At 46.8% G+C, this 19,586-nt stretch overlaps 1 protein-coding gene across 5 annotated transcripts in view; it reads left to right on the top strand.

The window, feature by feature from the left end:
* Positions 1-9,009: 9,009 nt before the first annotated feature.
* Positions 9,010-19,586, top strand: part of PARP6 (poly(ADP-ribose) polymerase family member 6) — a 52,576-nt gene continuing 41,999 nt past the window's right edge. For 2 of the 5 annotated variants that reach the window (XM_083475786.1, XM_083475785.1), the window contains exon 1: positions 9,016-9,405. The gene's annotated coding sequence lies outside the window, so the exon portion shown is untranslated. Of the gene's footprint in view, positions 9,406-19,586 lie in introns of all 5 variants that reach the window. The other 3 variants (XM_083475784.1, XM_083475783.1, XR_014519219.1) reach the window with 2 other exon arrangements.

The following is a 19,586-nucleotide window of genomic DNA, read 5'->3' as shown; positions in this document are numbered from 1 at the left end:
TTTATACCATCTGGGGTGGGATAGCTGCCATCTAGACATTTCTGTCTTGGGCACCAAAATGGTGTGGGCCATCTGTGCCCATCTGTAACCGAATGTGTGCCCAGGTCCAGTATCTGCCAGTGTCCAGTGTCTGCCACTGACCAGGTCCAGGTCCAGGACCAGGTCCAGTGTCTGCCACTGACTCACAAATTGTCTCTCTCTCATCCGCCTACCAGTTACAGGTAGGGAGCCGTGTTGGTCTGCCGTAGTCGAAACAAACAAACAAACAAAATCCTTCCAGTAGCACCTTAGAGACCAACTAAGTTTGTTTGTGCATGGACACGAAAGCTCATACCAATAACAAACTTAGTTGGTCTCTAAGGTGCTACTGGAAGAATTTTTTAAAATTTTGTTTCCACCTACCAGTGTCCCTAAACACATAACAAAAGAGTCCCACAAGACGAGACTTAAAGTCTACCTAGTCCAGGAGTGGGGAAAGGATGTGACTACAGTGGTACCTTGGGTTAAGTACTTAATTCGTTCTGGAGGTCCGTTCTTAACCTGAAACTGTTCTTAACCTGAAGCACCACTTTAGCTAATGGGGCCTCCTGCTGCTGCCACGCCGCCGGAGCGCAATTTCTGTTCTCATCCTGAAGCAAAGTTCTTAACCTGAAGCACTATTTCTGGGTTAGTGGAGTCTGCAACCTGAAGCGTATGTAACCCGAGGTACCACTGTATCCAGATTTTGTTGGACACCGTGATGTTTTTGGTACAGCCACTGATCACGGATGATGGAAGTGGCCCTGAGACCTGTGGGTATAGGGCGGCATATAAATTCAGTAAAATTTAAAAAATTCAAAAATAATTTGAGGGCCACATGTTCCCACCCACCTTGTTTAATATCCTGTTTTCAACAGTAGCTACACAGATGTTATGGGAAACCCAAAAGTAAAGCCTAAAGTAGGGTTGGGGGACCTGTGACCATCCAGTGGACTACAACCCCCATTACGTCTGACCATACGGTCTAGGACCGATAGGAGTTGGAGCCCAACAACATCCAGAGCAAACAGCACTCACGAGGTACACTGCTTATGGACATGGAGGTTCCATTTACCTATCATTGCTAATAGCCCCCATACCATGGAACTTGTTGCCATGGATGTGATAAGCCAAGGGTGGGAAACCTGTAGTCCAGCCAGATTATGTTTAAAATTTAGAGTATTGTACATTTTTATTTGTGCAAGCTGCTTTGATTTTATATGCCGGTGTGTGTGTGTGTGTGTGTGTGTATAAAAATAAACAAATCCCCATCATCCTTGCTGGGCAGAACTCAGAACTGAGAGGAGGTGCGGTCGAAGAACTGGAGGGCTGGTGGTTCTGCATCCCTTCTGTAAGTGAATTATGCATTAGGAAGATAAATAATTTCTTTTGTCCTGAGTCATGCTGCCAGACAATTTTACTGGGCGATGCTGCGTTCTGGTATTATGAGCGGAAATTAATCTCTACTCAATCTTTTCCCTTCACATAATTATTAAAAGACTCATGCTCCTCACCTCCAGAAGCAATTCCTACTATCTTCAATGGCTCTTACTTCCAGGTAAGTGTGCATAGGTAGCTCAGCCTTACCCATTATTTCTTGTAAATCAGAAACAAGGCAATCACTGCCCCAGCAAAGTTTCGAGTGTCAGATCAAGGCCATTTTATTCCAGGATGCCTTGACACCACGGAATGCTGCTCTGCTCTTTTTATTTTCTGAAGTTTTAGTCTGTGTTTTGAATTTCATACATTCTGGGTGGGATTTAATTTTTCGTAAGCTGCTTTGAGACACAGGCAGAAAGAGATGTGCGTGTTCTAAATTCTTCAAATAAACATGGGGTAGCCAATGTAGTACCTTACAGACATTGATCGACTCTTGACTCCTATTGGCCCCAGGTGGCATAAGCCATGGCCAGGGTTGATGGAAGCAGTGGTTGTTGGCATCCGTGTGTCTTGAGAGACAATGGAGTGCACCTCCAGGGGGTGCCAAACAATTAGAGAATCACAGCACTTGTTGTGGCTGCAGAGACTGATAAATCATAACTGCTGCCTCCTGTGTTGTTTTTGCTGCAGTAGCAGTGCAAAGGGGACCTCTCCAGGCCAGTGTGTCTGGAGGTCCTGGACTGCTCAGACAACAAGACCATCCCCTTTGGCATTCCTGATGGGGTCCAAAGGAAGGTAAAGGTAAAGGGGCCCCTGACCATTAGGCCCAGTCGTGGCCGACTCTGGGGTTGCAGCGCTCATCTCGCTTTATTGGCCAAGGGAACCGGCATACAGCTTCTGGGTCATGTGGCCAGCATGACTAAGCTGCTTCTGGCGAACCAGAGCAGCGCACAGAAACACCGTTTACCTTCCCGGCGGAGCGGTACCTATTTATCTACTTGCACTTTGACGTGCTTTCGAACTGCTAGGTTGGCAGGAGCAGGGACTGAGCAATGGGAGCCCACCTCTTTATGGGGATTCGAACCGCCGACCTTCTGATCGACAATCCCTAGGCTCTGTGGTTTAACCCACAGCGCCACCCGTGTCCCTGGTCCAAAGGAAAGCAGAGCAATACGTTTGGCACCAGCTTGGCTGCAGCAGGTGCCAGAAGGAAGCGCACAAGACGCCATCCGACCATTTTAGGGACCCCCCTATGGATTTCTCTAGGCTTTACTCCTTAGCCTTTTCTTCTCCCGAAGACGTCCCACAAGGCAACAGGTATGGATTTTCCCTCAGAGCTTACTCCCAAAGCCTTTCTCACAAACGAATATACAGTGGAACCTTGTTTTCTCAAACTTAATCCATTCTGGAAATCTGTTCAACTCCTAAAACATTTGAAAACCAATGCACGGCTTCCGATTGGCACAGGCGCCTTGGAAACAATAGCCAAGAGCCGCAGCAGATGTTCAGCTTCCAAAAAATGTTAGAAAACCAGAACACACACTTCCGGGTTTTCGACATTCGGGAGCCAATATGTTTGTCAACTAAGCTGTTCGAGAACTAAGGTTCCACTGTAGCTGCAAGACAGAAGAGGTTTAGGGTCAGAGTTTTCCTTCTCCTAGATGGGCTACCTTCCCAGGTGAACGAGCCCCATCTGCCCCCTCACTTCCCTCTACAGAAACCACCTTCTTGACTGTTGGACCCAGTCTTGGTCTCGTCTGCTCAATCTGCCTGGAGCCTGTCCTTGCATGCATTTCCCTGCATGGGAATGGTACTGCAACAATATCTAGTTATCTCTCGCTTGGACTACTGCAATGCGCTCTATGTGGGGCTACCTTTGAAGGTGACCAGGAAACTACAACTAATCCAAAATGCGGCAGCTAGACTGGTGACTGGGAGCGGCCGTCAAGACCATATAACACCTACACTGGCTCCCGGTACGTTTCCGAGCACAATTCAAAGTGTTGGTGCTGAGCTTTAAAGCCCTAAACAGCCTCAGTCCAGTATACCTGAAGGAGCGCCTCCACCCCCATTGTTCTGCCCGGGCACTGAGGTCCAGCTCTGAGGGCCTTCTGACAGTTCCCTCACTGCGAGAAGCCAAGCTACAGGGAACCAGGCAGAGGGCCTTCTCGGTAGTGTCACCCACCCTGTGGAACGCCCTCCCACCAGATGTCAAAAAGAAAAACAACTACCAGACTTTTAGCAGACATCTGAAGGCAGCCCTGTTTAGGGAAGCTTTTAATTAAAAGCTTTTATCTTTCCCACCCCGACCTGGCCACAGTGATCCATGCAACGGTCACCTCCAGGCTTGACTACTGTAATTTGCTCTATGCGGGGCTGCCCTTGAAGAAGAAGAAGAAGAAGAAGAAGAAGAAGAAGAAGAAGAGGAGTAGTTTGGATTTGATATCCCGCCTTTCACTCCCTTTAAGGAGTCTCAAAGTGGCTAACCTTCTCCTTTCCCTTCCCTGGGGCTGAGAGACTTCAAAGAAGTGTGTCTAGCCCAAGGTCACCCAGCAGCTGCATGTAGAGGAGCGGGGAATCAAACCCGGTTCACCAGATTATGAGACTACAGCTCTTAACCACTACGCCACACTGGCTCTCCCAGAAACTCCAGCGGGTGCAGAATGCTGCAGCGAGGCTCCTCACGGGGTCTCTGCCATGGAAGCATATTCACCCAGTGCTTTTCCAGCTGCACTGACTCCCGGTGGAGTACAGGGTCAGATTTAAGGTGCTGGTTTTGACCTTTAAAGCCCTTCACGGCCTAGGACCCTCGTACCTACAGGACCGCCTCTCCCGGTATGCCCCACGGAGAGCCTCAAGGTCCATAAATAGCAATACCCTAGTGGTCCCGGGCCCTAAGGAAATTAGATTGGGTTCAACCAGAGCCAGGGCCTTTTCAACTCTGGCTCCGGTCTGGTGGAACGCTCTGTCTCCTGAGACCAGGGCCCTGCAGGATCTGATTTCTTTCCGCAGGGCCTGTAAGACAGAGCTGTTCCGCTGGCCTTTGGCTTGGAGCCAATTTGATTCCCTCCCCCTCTCTCTTTTTTCCTTTCTCCTCCTGTGATGAGGCTGCATTTTAATATTTTAATGTTTCAATATTTTTATGTTGTATTTTAATCTTGTTTTTAAGTTGTATTCATTCAACTTGTTTTTATTATTGCTTGTTAGCCGCCCTGAGCCCAGCCTTGGCTGGGGAGGGCGGGGTATAAATAAAAATCATTATTATTATTATTATTATTATTATTATTATTATTATTATTATTAATGTTTAATAGGTTATTGTATTTTAATGTTCTGTTGGAAGCTGCCCAAAGTGGCTGGGGAAACCCAGCCTGATGGGTGGGGTGTAAATAATAAATTATTATAATATTATTATTATTATCTAGAAGGCCACACTCAAACCCTCTCTCCCCGTTCCCCTGAAGCTAAACTCAAATCTCCCAAAGGATTTAGTCTTTACTTGCAGAAAAGGTTCTCCAATTCTGCATTCCCGGCAGGCCATAGCTGCCCCCATCTGCTCAAAGTTCTTCCTAGATACTGTAGGCAGATTGCCACTAAGCCCTAAAGTCAGGCCCTTGGTCCATCTAGCTCTGTATTATCTGGCAATGGATCTCTATGCTTTCAGGCAGCGGGCACTCCCAGTCTTACCTGGAGGTGTCTGAAACTGAACCTGGGACCTGGTCCACAAAACAGATGCTCCACCGATCAGCTCCACTGGTACATCCCTTTCTCTAGGCAGGCGGCCAGGACCTGTCACGACTCAGCAGCCTCCCCGCTGCTATGAGGGGGATGAGGAAAAACAGTGTTTGGAAGCCTGTCATAGCTCCTTATAAAGAAAACAAACAGGTAGGTCCATTTCTGAAATGAATCATTTCTTGGATTGGCAGAGAGGCTGGTGGCAGCAGAGACTTTCTCTCTCCCTGACTGTGCAAGAATGAGTTCCTAAGCATTTATCGTATTTTTCGCTCTATAAGACGCACCAGACCACAAGACGCACCTAGTTTTTGGAGGAGGAAAACAAGAAAAACATTCTGAATCTCAGAAGCCGGAACAGCAAGAGGGATCGCTGCGCAGTGAAAGCAGCAATCCCTCTTGCTGTTCTGGCTTCTGGGATAGCTGTGCAGGCTGCATTCGCTCCATAAGATGCACACACATTTCCCCTTACTTTTTAGGAGGGAAAAAGTGAGTCTTACAGAGCAAAAAATACGGTAATTGCAGAGGGGATTTTTCTCACTTCCACGGAAGCTGCCCGGCAATATGGCTCCGTTACAATGAGGGAGGTCACCAGTTAAAGGAAGCTTAGGCAACTCATGGACAATCTGAATATGATGTACAGGTAAATGTTGAAGCGCAGCAGCCCACGATGACAGAACCTTTGGCATCTCCCCAAGAAGGGACAAAAAATATAGCCGATGCATTGCTATACTCAGATGTGCACACTGTCACACTGAATGCCTTTTTTTGTGTATGTTAAATATGAGGTGCCAGTAGACATAACTGAGTAAATTGCAAAATGGATCCTGGACCCCTTATGCGCCCCTCTTCTCTTTTGAGTGTGTGGTCAACGTTGAATTTAAAAGTTGATGATAAAAATAAACAATGCATATTAACAATCAAACAGTTTAATGTTTTGTAGATGATTTGCCTTACTTTGAGTTTTAATGTTCTAAACAATTAAAGCATACAAAAATTAGGGTTTTGTCCTGGCTCCTGCCCAAAACACGACATCAGCAGCATTTATTCATAAGTCACTGACCACTGGAAATCGGGCTGATCTCCCCCACTCAGTTTCCCCCCGCTTTTCCCCCACCAGGGGAATCTGTCCATTTTGGTTTCTCTGACTTTCTAATTTTTTCATTGTTAAGTTTAGCTCTACTTCAGTTTAGGAATTTCTTAAATTTTCATGAGGATTCCCCCCCCCCCAGCATGTCTGTGTAAATTTCTCCTATCATACATGTTTTTCCATTTAGTTTTGCCAATGGTACACCTGTGCAAATCAATTTTCTCTACAAACCATTTTAATATATTATTTTCGTAAAATATATGCATTTTCACACACACTTTACTCAAGTAAATACATTTTTTGTAGCCATTACTTGCCTGCGTTACAAAATGAGGAAATGTGTGCATTTTGAAAGATGGCTGCATTTCGGCCTGCATATTATTTTGAAAAGTGTGAATTATGTAGCTTTGCTTTTAAGTGCAAACTGAATCCAGTTTCTCCCCCATCCCTCCTCGCCCCACATTTTAAAGTCTTTCCAGCTTTATTAATTATTTATTCATCTGGTTTATTTATATCCCCATTTCCTTCCACCATGGAACTTAAGGTGGTGTAAAATGAGTTCCCAGGGAGTCTCCCATCCGGGCACTGACCAGAACTAGACCTGCTTAGCTTCAGCAAGTTAGCAATGCATCTTGTGCCTTCAGGCAGGGGCAGGGGAGGGGGAATATGTAAATAAATAAATATGTAGGATCCCCACTTCTACCTCATCCTTCCAGCTGTTATAGGAATATAGAATAAATGTGGATCATTGCACATTGTAAACACACATACATAAGTATATAAACCACATGTCTAAAATAGTACAGGAGAACAACCCAAAAGCCACCTTAGCTCCCCAAAAGACTCTAAATATTTCCTCTGCCTCCTTAATCTCCCTTGTCTGAGAACAGTCAGGGGAAGTTCCTGAAAGGATTCCTCTCCTCTGTCTATGAACCTCCTTTCTGTTAATTGTCATTATTTACCCAGATGCTCTGCATTGAGGGATCCTGATTGTCTTATCAAATGCTAATATTTTGTGCAAACTGTGTCTGGAACAATGTGAAACTTGCTAAACCACACCTTGGCCTGCCTGAGCCACAGTAACCCCACCTTAGGTGTAATGTAATTGCTGACTGTAGAGGGGATGTCCTCCTCCTCCAAGCCAAAATGCAAACCCTTAAAAGAGATGTTTCTTCTTGGTTCTGGGTTTCTCTTGCCTCCTTGCTAGGAGGGGAGGGAACTCTGTCGCAACAGAAAAATGAAGATCTGCCTTGCATTCACTGCATCCTGCCTTCATCCATTCATCTCTGACCAATCATGGACTTAGGGGCCTTGGGGAGCTCGGCAGCAAAAGCCAACCACCCCTATTTTTCTACATTCATGTGGAATTGTGCAGGAAGCACGACTGCATCCCTTTTCAGCAGATTTCTTAATTGCAAATGGACTGCCAAGTTAACCAAGGATGGCCTGTTTTTCACACCTTTCAAGTGGACCTAAAAAGCCTTAAACGTCTCAGGACCACTATACCTCAAGGAGCGTCTCTTTCCATGTGAACCTATCTGGACCCTGAGACATAGGCGCGACTCCATGAGCCTGAGGGGGCCCGAGCCCCCTCAAAAATTCGTTTGGGGGGGCTCTGCCCCCCAATAATTTAAGAAAATTATTAGGCACCTTGCCAAAAACCGCGCAGGGGACTCCGGCGCGCGCCTCCCAAAGTGACCGGGAGCTCCTGAGAAGGGGCGGGCAGGTCGGTCAGTCAGAGGAAGACCCCCAGCGACGGGACTTTAGAAAGGAATGGAGCCGCGGGGCCGAGGAACGGCGTATTCGTCGCCGGTGAGGGACCGGGGTGAGGGGAGAATGGAGGGGATAGGAGTTCCCACCGCCGGAGCGGGGCTTTTTTTCTGGGTTCGGCTAAGGTGACGTTGGTAGGAGGGGGTGGCCGCCCTCGGCGCGAAGCCTGGGGAAGGCAGGCTGGTTCTTGCATGCAAAAGCACCACTGCCATCCTGCCGCCAGTATGGACCCTGGTATGGGCCCCCCCAATATTTTTTATAAGTCGGCGCCCCTGCCCTGAGATCATCCTCCAAGGCCCTCCTTCTTGCGCCTCCTCCTCGAGAGGTCCGGAGGGCAGCAACACGAGAACGGGACCTTCTCTGCAGTGGCTCCCCATCTGAAATACTCTCCCCAGGGAAGCTCACCTGGCGCCTTCATTATAGAGTGGTACCTCAGGTTACAGACGCTTCAGGTTACAGACTCTGCTAACCCAGAAATAGTACCTTGGGTTAAGAACTTTGCTTCAGGATGAGAACAGAAATCACGCAGTGGCAGCAGGAGGCCCCATTAGCTAAAGTGGTGCTTCAGGTTAAGAACAGTTTCAGGTTAAGTACGGACCTCCAGAAGGAGTTAAGTTCTTAACCCGAGGTACCACTGTACACCTTTAGGCGCCAGGCAAAAACGTTCCTTTTTAACCAGGACTTTGGTTGATCCGATTTACATCCTATGCCCATTTAAATTGTGTTTTTTTGTGGGGGGGGGCGCGCTATTGAGTTGTTGTTTTATTTTTATTGGCTATTTCATGGTTTTATATCTTGATTTTATTCTGTGAACCGCCCTGAGACCCCCGGGTACAGGACAATATATAAATTCAATTAATAATAACAACAAATGCTTAGGCAAAAGCGCCCCCCTTTTCTTCCTTTGTGCGAGACACGCAGCCAGGGCTGGGCTGGGGAGGTAGGGGCACTGCCTGCCAGTGCCAGGCTGGCAAATGGGCGGCAGCAGCCTTCTCGGATGGGTAGCGCGCGTCTGGTGGCGCCCCCGCCTGCGCGCCCCCGGGCGCCTGGCTGCCTGGCTCTTCCCCGGCATCCCTCTCTCCCCCCCCCCTAAGCTTTTCGTCTCGCTGCGAAGCATCACATGACAGCATCCCGGAGCTGCACTGAGCATGGGCAAAAGCATCGGGGCCACAGAGCTCCTTTATGAGAGCGACAAAGCCAGCAGCCGCCGACGAGCCTTTTGTTTTCTGCCCTGCTGGATCCCCGCTCTCTCTAGCGCGCACGCAATTCGCCGGGCTCCTTGTGCAGCAGAAGCTGGCCGTTGATCTCCCGTCCAGGTTTCCCTTCCGTTGCACCATGCCCGTCTGCCTGCCACCAGCAGCCTGGTGAGCATCCCGGTCCCCGTCTCGCCAGGCCTTCCGTAGCAGTGGAGGCAGGTAAGTATGATGGAGAACGGGGCGCGGGGGACGGACGTTTGCATGGATTTGCCTTTTGCGGGTACCGAGGCCGACAGATGCAGAAGAGAAGCCGGGAGGGGAGGACCCCGAACTCCAGCTGTGCATTGTCCCTTCCCTTCCTGCTCTTCCAGAGGTTGCGGCAGTTTATCTCCAGTCGGGTTGGGAGCAAGATCTGAGCCAAGGATTGTGCCTGTTTGACTGCTGCGCATTTGTGCACGTACATACATGGAGCAAATTCGGCTGGGTTGATCAGGGCCTTTACTCTCCCATTCTCCCTCCCCCCCCTCTCTTTTTGTGTGTGTTTTGCTGGAGACGAGCTTCAGAGATTTCTGCTGGAGCCTAGAGCTAGGGATTTCTGCAGTCCCCTGCCCCATGAAAAAGCCCAGAGTGACAAATAAACCAGGCCAAGACTGGAGAGCCAAAGGCTTCCATGACAGTCAACAGGTGGCTCTCTGACAGGCCTGCTCTCACTTCTTGGCTTGGGCCCTGTCTGTCCAGAGCTGGGATGCACAGCTCAAAATCACTCGGAGGGCCACTTTGACATTTTAAAATAAAATTAACGGGTGGGGACGATGCTGCTATATTAACCACTGAAAAATGAGGCTTTGGAAAATTAGGACTGTGTTTTCCTTTTTACACCAGGGTGGTGCACTCCACACAGCCCACCCCACCCCACCCCACCCTTAATTTGGCAAACTAAGGCAGCTGCCTCATGCCACACTGGTCTTGGGAGCCACAAAAGGGGAACAAAATGGTTAAGTTACTTGATTTATTCTTATTGCATTTTTGCTGCCAGGGACAGAGGCGCTTGTGGGATTTTCTGACTCAGGTGCTGGAATAACTTGATCAGTCTTGGGTAGGGATCTTGAGTTTAGATGAAGGGAGGTCCTGCCTCGTGTAATGAAGTCTCTTGGGCTGTGCTGTTTCCATTCATTCTTCTTTAGACCCCTTTCCTTCTCTATTTGTGGCCCATAGCAGTCTGCCTCTGTCCGCTGCCACAAGCTTCCCCGAACCTCTCTTTCTGCTTACCATTGTTTTACTTCTGAGCTTCTTTACATGCTCTCCAACTCTCCCATTGCTCAGGACATGTCAAAAATCATAGTAAAAATGTTTCTGATCATGTGGATTAGGAAGCAACAATATTATTCCCATTCATAGTTCAGCCTTTGCTGTCTCTTTTTATAAACCAGCAACTACATGGAAACATTGTTAAATCCGAAACTAATTGGTGCGAGTTTTAATTGTGTTTGAGTGCTGTCAAGATCACTAACACGTATTAGCACTTGAATCCCTTTTGGATGAGGATACTTTTTGGATATGGAGGAACTGTCTGCCATTGTCAGCTTTTTGCTGACCACTATCTATGGACCCTAAACTGGAGTAGTCAAAACTGAGGCAGGAAACCATTTTTCTGTTGAGGGCCACTTTCCCTTGAGGCTAATCTGTCTGGGGCCATATGCTGGAGGTGGGCAGGGCCGAAGCCAGCAGCAGAGACAGAATCAGGATTGGGGAGATAGATACCTGCCTTGCTTGCATTTCAATGTGAACTTCCCAAATTTACACTTCCTGAACCAATGCTGTGTACTGAAGCAGCTCTCCTGTGAAATGTGCCCGGTGCCTAATTTTGCAGTGCAGCTATCCAGCCTAAAACTGCTTACAAACACGTGCATATTAGTGATACACAAGAGTACATTGTTAATATGGCAGAAGTTGCTTGCAAAAATGCTTAGGCTAGACAAAACTTTTTATATATAATTTCACACACACACAAAAACACAATACACATGAATTTTCATGCAGACATTGAGTTGTACCCAAGGTAGCGCTGTGTTAAAGTCACTTAGCAGTACACTTCTTGCATTGGCAGAATGTTATTGCACAAGGGAAAATGCAATTCCCCTTCTAAAGGTAGCTTCGCAACAGATTGCACAACTGGAACCAATAAATGTGCAATAAGCTTCCGCTAGGGCAACTGTTGCTTTTGCTCAGCCTTTGAACTCTGTCATCTGCCAGCACATGGAATCTTGTGCTAGTAGACAGAGAACGCTGGATATATGGACAGTGCTAGTCAGTGCTGAATATGCCCCCCCATCTTTTAATTGCAAGGGGGCAAAGCAAATTTAAGACCAGAAAAACGAGAAATTGAGAACCAAAAGTGAGCATGTGACCCTTTTCTCTCCCTCTTTCTTTTAATGCCACCCACTTCACAACCACCACCTGCTTTCGATTTTTCTCCCCACCCAACCAACTACCAGCTTGCCAGAGGTCCAAACTGATCACCTGCATCTTGAGCTATTGCAGTTAGGCCAAGGCCCACATGAGACCATAAGGATTCACATTGCCCACCCCTGTATTATATACACAATCAGACTGGTGTATCTTAACCCCCCCCCCCGAAAAAGCAGCCTCAAGACCCCCTGGATGGGGCCCTTTATTTTCTGTGCTTTTTTTTGTGATAAAAGCCACCGCTTGGAAAATGCTATTTGCCTGGAAGGAAAAGTGCGTTTGCACCAGTAGAAGCTTCCCTCCTGCAGCAAATAGCAAATTTGGGAGGGGAAAACAGCAGGGGGGGGAGGAAGAAAGGATTAATTCCCTCTCACACTGAGCCATGGTCCTGATTCCAATTGGGGCAGGGACATCTTGACTGCTTTTTCTTCTTCTTTTTCTTATTAAAAATTAAAGGTACACGAATGCATTTAGCATATTGCTTTTGTTGTTGTTTAGTCGTTTAGTCGTGTCCGACTCTTTGTGACCCCCTGGACCAGAGCACGCCAGGCACTCCTGTCTTCCACTGCCTCCCGCAGTTTGGTCAGACTCATGTTTGTAGCTAAGCATATTGCTTAGTCTGACCCTAAAGCTGTTCTGGTGTGTGATGTTCCTTTGACTTCTTTGGCTTCTGCAGAGGTGGCCCTGTGAGGCTGTGTTCTGGGAGAGGAAAGGACATGCCTGGTTTTCAAATGGGCAGGCAAAATATTCTAGGTTCCTCTTATACTAGTAAACACTTATGCATCGCCACTCTTACATCACCACAGAAGAGGACAAATGAGGATACAGATCTGCATAAAATCTGCATTTGCATTGCTAAGATGCAGTGGAGATGAGATGCAAATTCAGAAATGATTGCTATGATCTGAATAGAATTACAATGTATTTTGCCATGGCGGGTGAAGAATGTGGCCAGGTGACCCTGGTTATATCTGCTCAATCTGCACTGCTTTTGATGGGCAACTTTAAGGTCCCTCCTGCTCTCCCTTCTTATGATTCTTTCTCTTTAAAGAACACCTGGCCTGGGAAGCCCTTCAAACAAAGGGCGCCTTCTAATAGAGGACTGCCCCCTCTAAAGTAGGACATGTGGCCATCCTTACGCATGCACCTGAAGTTACTGGGAAGTTATTGTTCAAACTCCCAGTCTCTGTTGAAGAGGCTGAGAGCTGATCTCCCAAATTCTCCCAGAATGCTTAAACTCTCCCACCAGGTCCTGTTGCACAACCTGCCCCATATGTTTCTCTCTGCAGATTACGGAAGAGCTGATTCACACATTCGTGTCTGTCAATAACAGATCGGTGATGATTCACAGCTCCCTGCCGCCTTTATAAGGTTAGGATTGCCTCTTCCTTCCCACTAGCAGAGAGACCTTTTGAACTCCCCACCCCCGACCCCCATCATTCCATCTGTTTCTTTTCCAGCAGCTTGATTGGCAGCTGATGAAATGTTTGATCTCCATTCCCTGAAAAGCATCACCTGCTGCTTTCCCCATATTATGCTGCTCTTAAAAGGCACAAGAAGAGGCCTCTGGTCAGTTGGGGTCCCTAATTGCAGCCATGTTGCTGCCTCTCCAATTAGCCACTGTGGCAAAGGAAGGATCAGTAAGAGAGGCTGTCGGAAAACCAGTACTGATGGTGATGGGGGGCAGGGGGACGGACAGGACAAGGGCACTGCAGAGCCCTGGAGATGGGCCTGCCAGGTGGGAACTGGTGAATCGCTTGATTCCAGTTCCTCTCCATTTCTCATTTTTCCAATGTTCAGTTCAGTTCACCACATTTTCACATCGCTCTGCAACCTTCCTTTTTAAGGGTTTGTATGGAAGTTCTTCAGCATCTCAGTGCGTTTCCAACATGCACTTTTTTGTATGCAGTTTTCCCTAATAGACACATTTTTGCAGAGAAATTTCTCTTAATATAATGTTCTTTCCCCTGATATATGCATTTTAATGCCAACTTTATATGCATGTCCATTCACACACCTTGGCTGAAGGCCTGCATTGCAAAATCTGGATAAGCGTGGATTTTGAAGGATGGCTGTGTTTAGGTTTGCGTATTATTGCAGGAAGCGTGAATTAGGTATGTTTGCCTTTGAATGTGAACTGAATTGAATTGCTCCCCCATCCCTATTCCCAGGTTCCCACAAGCATTGCCAAGTCTCCAGTATCCCAAGACCTGTGATTTATAGAATTAGAGTGCAGGTTCATAATTATTATTTGAAATAAAAAAATTCCTTCCAGTAGCACCTTAAAGACCAACTAAGTTAGTTCTTGGTATGAGCTTTCGTGTGCATGCACACTTCTTCAGATACACTGAAACAGAAGTTGCCAGATCCTTCTATATAGTGAGAAGGTGGGGAGGGGTGGTTGGGTGGTGGGAATGGGAGATTGGCAGATAGCTGAGATGAGCCTGTTGACGACTCTTAACGACTGCAATAGGTCTTACAGGAAAAGGCAAGGGGTGAGAAGGTGAAAAATGGCTTAGTCATGTATAATGAGATAAGAATCCAATGTCTTTGTTCAGACCAGGTCTCTCCATGGTTTTAAGTTTGGTAATGAGTTGCAATTCAGCAGCTTCTCTTTCCAGTCTATATTATTATTTGTTCATTCTTTATATGCACATAAAGAATCTTGGAGTGAAGTCATCTTAGTCCAATCCCCAGCTTAGTGCTGTGCTGAACGCAGAAGCCCATGCAAGATGGACAAAAGGCAGGTCTGGGTTTCTGGAATCAGCACTCCAGGGCACGGTTAGAGATGCTAGTTCAGAGTTCAGTGCCTAGGGTTCAGGACCATGGACAGCAATCCCGCAGCTGAGGCAGACAGAACAAGGTGCCTCAGCACTGGCCTGGAGCAACTGAAAGTTCATACAGTCCAGCCATCTGCTTGGCAGATGGGCACCCAGCTTCTGCTGAAATATCTCCAGGAAAGGAGAGCCCACCCCTCCTGGGACTGCCTGTTCCACTGTCAAACAACTCTGACCATTAGGTGGTTTCTCCTCATGTTTACACAAAATGTACTTCCCTACAATTTCTACTTGTTCATTCTAGTCCTGGCCTCTGGAGCAATAGATAACAAGTCTGCTCCACATCTTGCATGGCGGCCACTCAGATATTTTTAAACAGCTATCATTCATGCCTGTCTTCAATCTTCCCCAAGCAAAACATACCCACCTCTTTCAACTTTTCCTCATACGACATCATTTCTAGACCTCTCACCATGGTGGTGGTTGCCTTTCTCTGGACATGCTTCAGATTGTCAACATCTTTCTTAAAATGCAGGACCCAGAACTGGATATAGAACTCTAGATGCAGCCGGGTCAGTGCAGATTAGAGAAGTGCAAGATGATTGCCATTTAAGGACAGATTTGATGGTGAAGAGGCAGGAGTATGTTCGAGTAGTTGCTCCATTGGGGAAGTGTATTCACCATGTAAAATTCCCTGTCCAGGATTGAGTTTAGGGGAAATTGGTTCTGCTGTCTTGCAGAAATTGTCTGTGCACAGTACTGACTGGCTAGCACTTGGGTCATCAAAAACCCAGCAGTAGCTCCTTTACAGTGTACTTATGCTGAAGTAGAGGATATCTCAAAGGATAAATGCTGGCTAAGAGACATAACTACAAATTACAAAGTCCCTGATTGAACCTATTTATCCTATCTGAAGGAGCGTCTCCACCCCCATAGTTCTGCCCGGACACTGAGGTGCAGCTCCAAGGGCCTTCTGGCGGTTCCCTCACTGCGAGAAGCAGCCAAGTTACAGGGAACCAGGCAGAGGGCCTTCTTGGCAGTGGCACCCGCCCTGTGGAACGCCCTCCTACCAGATGTCAAATAGAACAACAACTACCAGACTTTTAGAAGACATCTGAAGGCAGCCCTGTTTAGGGAAGCTTTTAATGTTTGATGGACTACTGTATTTTAATATTTTGTTGGAAGCCACCCAGAGTGGCTTATTATCTCTTTTTAACTTCTTCTCCCTGTGGCAAAATGTCTCTTTTGGGCCACTGAACCGGCACATCATGGCCCCCATACCTGATTCTTCCTTTTTTTACGCTGACTCAAATATCAGGTTCAAGGCCTTTTCCTTCATTGTCCCCTCTGACTGGCCTAAATTGGAACCTTTTCCATTTCACTTAATTGTTGTATTTTTAATATTACTGTATGTACCATTTTGAACAAAAACACAACAGCAACAGCAACAGCAACCATACAAATGGATGAAACAGACAAGCTTTCTCCCAGCTTTGTCAGATACCCAAGAGGGCAAATAGGCAGCATTTCCTCCAGCCTTGTCAGTTTTGTTAGAAAATTGTGGGGTAATGCAAAAAGGTGGATTTCACATGCTCAGCCTGTCCCCATCGTGGTAGGAACACATCCAAATCCATTTGCAGGGCAGACTGGGCCAATATCCAGGCTAGGCTAGTGAAGGAATGTCTTCTCTACAAGCTGGAGAAGATGCGATGACATTTGAAAGTGGAAAAAGATTAACTTGTGAACTGTTCTAATGCACATTAACTAAAGCAAGGGAAGATTGCTGAGCAAATGTTTATGAAGTGGCTAAAAAGTGCCTGCGAATTTGGCTTTTATGCTTGTTGAGCCATGAACTTATTGTTGTAAGTGCCTCTCTCTCTTAACCTCAGTTGCTCATCAGGCAAACGGGAATATTAATGGCCTTTCTCCAAAGGGAGTTGGTAAGGATTAGAGAGAATTACAGTGACCGTAAAGCACTTTGCATGATACAAAGTGCCGAAGGAAGCACGGCTGGCCCTGCCATTAGGCAGAATGAAGGTCATGAAAGGACAGCAAATGGTTGGTCACCATGTTTACCATTGTGTTTTTACTGCCAGACAGAAGGGATTTTCTGCCTCTGGTGCCAAAATAGCTTGACTAGCTTTGAGTACTATGCACATTGACTTGGGTGTGAAAGAAAGGGTTGACTGATGTGGTTGTTTATTATATAATAATGATAATGACGGTGAAGCCACATTAGAGATGGTTGAATCCAACAATTTCGGTTTCACTCAGTTTCTCATTTTTCCTGCCTTAAATTTGATTCCACACATTTGCAGATTATTATCTCTTTAAAGTCCTTGTGAAAATTCACCAGCACTTTAGCGTGATTTTTTTCCTTATATGCAAATGTTGGTATGCAATTCTGTCTAAAATACATGTTTTTGCAACTCCCTTTTCCCTAATCTAATGCATTTCCATCTGTTTTTTTTTATTATATGCATTTCTATGCACGCTTCTCCCTAGTATTATGCATTTTTTAACACATTGCTTGGCTGAACATCTGAACTCGGACATGGAAAAGAGGAATGAGAGATGCTGTTGCTGTTGTGCAAATATTAAAGGACAAGTGCTTTTCAGTTGTACCTTGTTTCAGGAGGTGCAAATTAATGAAGTTTGCCTTTACTGTGAACTGAACTGAATTCCTCCTCCATCCCAGTGGTGGGGCTTCGTGCTCTGGCACTGGGGGGTGGAGAGCGGGGGGGGGGTTAGGGCTGGCACGCATCCTGGGTGCGTGGCGTGCTGCCCGTAGGGGTGTGACACACGTCCTGGGGGCGTGGCACCCAGCGAGGGCAGGGGCCAGCCACAATGGCACCCTGCCAGGATCGTGCTGTCGGGGGCAGTGCGCTCCCCCCGCACGCCTCTTCCTCCACCAGTGCTCCCTTCCTCAGCCATGTTCAGCTTGTTTCAGACTCATGAGCACTTGTGTGGCTGATAAGTTTCTGCAGGCAACTAAGCAAGTAAACAAATAAATAAAATGAGTCCAGATGATAGAACATCAGGATTGTGCACCCATGGGACAACATTTTAAAGATGTTGTCACGCTAGATGCTGAGTGCAATAAATAAAGCATCATCCAGGGGCTGAGCAGTGAGAAGAAGGATTGTCTTGGTGATTTCATGCCAAACCCCAAAGAAACATACAGTGGTACCTCAGGTTAAGTACTTAATTCATTCCGGAGGTCCGTTCTTAACCTGACACTGTTCTTAACCTGAAGCACCACTTTAGTTAATGGGGCCTCCCACTGCCGCTGCGCCACCGGAGCACAATTTCTGTTCTCATCCTGAAGCAAAGTTCTTAACCCGAGGTAATATTTCTGGGTTAGCGGAGTCTGTAACCTGAAGCGTATGTAACCTGAAGCGTCTGTAGCCCAAGGTACCACTGTACAGTGGTACCTCAGGTTAAGAGCTTAATTCATTCTGGAGGTCCGTTCTTAACCTGAAACTGTTCTTAACCAGAAGCACCACTTTAGCTAATGGGGCCTCCTGCTGCCACCGTGCCGCTGCCACGCAATTTCTGTTCTCATCCTGAAGCAAAGTTCTTAACCCAAGGTACTATTTCTAGGTTAGCAGAGTCTGTAACCTGAAGCATCAGTAACCCAAGGTACCTCAGACCCAAGGGCCAAATGCAGATCTCTGTGTCTCTCTGTTTGGTCCTCAGCACTCTCCACACATGCCACTGGCCCCCTGCCCCCCTCTCTGCTTCTGCCAGTGATCCTGCTTACTGGGATGGAAGATGGAGATATTGGGGGTGGGGGGACTAGAAACCTCCGACTTTGTGTGGTGGGCAATACTGAAACTGCTACCACATTTCCAAGCTGCGCATGGTTCGGTTTGGTTTCAGATTGGATGGGGGACTCTAGGTTGAGATTCCTGTATTGCAGGGGGTTGAATTAGATGACCCTCGGGACCCTGAACAGTTCTATGTCTCTGCCGTAAGAGACATCCATTGTTTTGCCCACTTTTGGTTCTGGCGCTGCAGGTAGCTCAGGGACAGCCAACGTGGTACTCACCAGAGTCTTCCTGTTTTATTAATATTTATTAAACTTATTAGTTGCTTGTCGCCTGAAGGTCTCCATGCGACTTACAGCAAAGAAAAATATGCAGGGCATAAAATCCTGGAAGGGAAAGGAGGGAATCATATAATACATTAACATTTCATATAACACAACATAACATTCATGGAAAACAAAAGTAGCATACCAGCCATATAAATAATAGCAAATGACATTAACAATAGTCAAATAATAAGCAAAGCAATACTCGGACCACTCATTAGCAAACAAACTTCAACCCCCCCTCCCTCCTCCAAAATCATTCACATCAGTTATATAGAAAAAAGTCATTTTTATGTTAAATGTATTGTGAGAACTATTTAATGTATTATTGTTGTTGTTTTCTACTTCTTCTCCTTTTTAGTTGCTAGGAGGTGATGGATATTTGTTTACTTCTAGATTTCTTTTGTGTGTGTGATGTATTAAAATGAAATATATATATATATATATATATATATATATATATATATATATATGGGACGCGGGTGGCGCTGTGGGTTAAACCACAGAGCCTAGGACTTGCCGATCAGGAGGTCGGTGGTTCGAATCCCCATGACGGGGTGAGCTCCCATTGCTTGGTCCCTGCTCCTGCCAACCTAGCAGTTCGAAAGCACGTCAAAGTGCAAGTAGATAAATAGGTACCACTCCAGTGGGAAGGTAAACGGCGTTTCCGTGCGCTGCTCTGGTTCACCAGAAGCGGCTTAGTCATGTTGGCCACATGACCAGGAAGCTGTACACCAGCTCGCTCGGCAAATAAAGCGAGAGGAGAGCCACAACCCCAGAGTCGGCCACGACTGGACCTAATGGTCAGGGGTCCCTTTACCTTTATATATATGTACAAAATCATTCACATCAAACAAACATTTCACCCCCTTTAATCTAGCCACCCCACCTAGAAGTCTGGAGGCCAGCTGTTGTGAATCAGTGGTGGGTGGGTCCAGCGTCTTCCAGGGATGGTCGGGCACCTCCCTTCATAGGGGAGCAGTAGCAAAGTAAAGTGGGAAGACTGACGCAAAAGTTTTAGCTGCTCTGCAGTTATCCTGGCTCCTGCTCCTCACTTATCG

Source organism: Podarcis liolepis (genome assembly GCF_965112155.1).
Source record: "Podarcis liolepis genome assembly, chromosome: 14".
Classification (NCBI taxonomy): Eukaryota; Metazoa; Chordata; class Lepidosauria; order Squamata; family Lacertidae; genus Podarcis; species Podarcis liolepis.
Note: the sequence above shows the minus strand (reverse complement) of the source record. Positions and strands in the feature narration are given on the sequence as shown.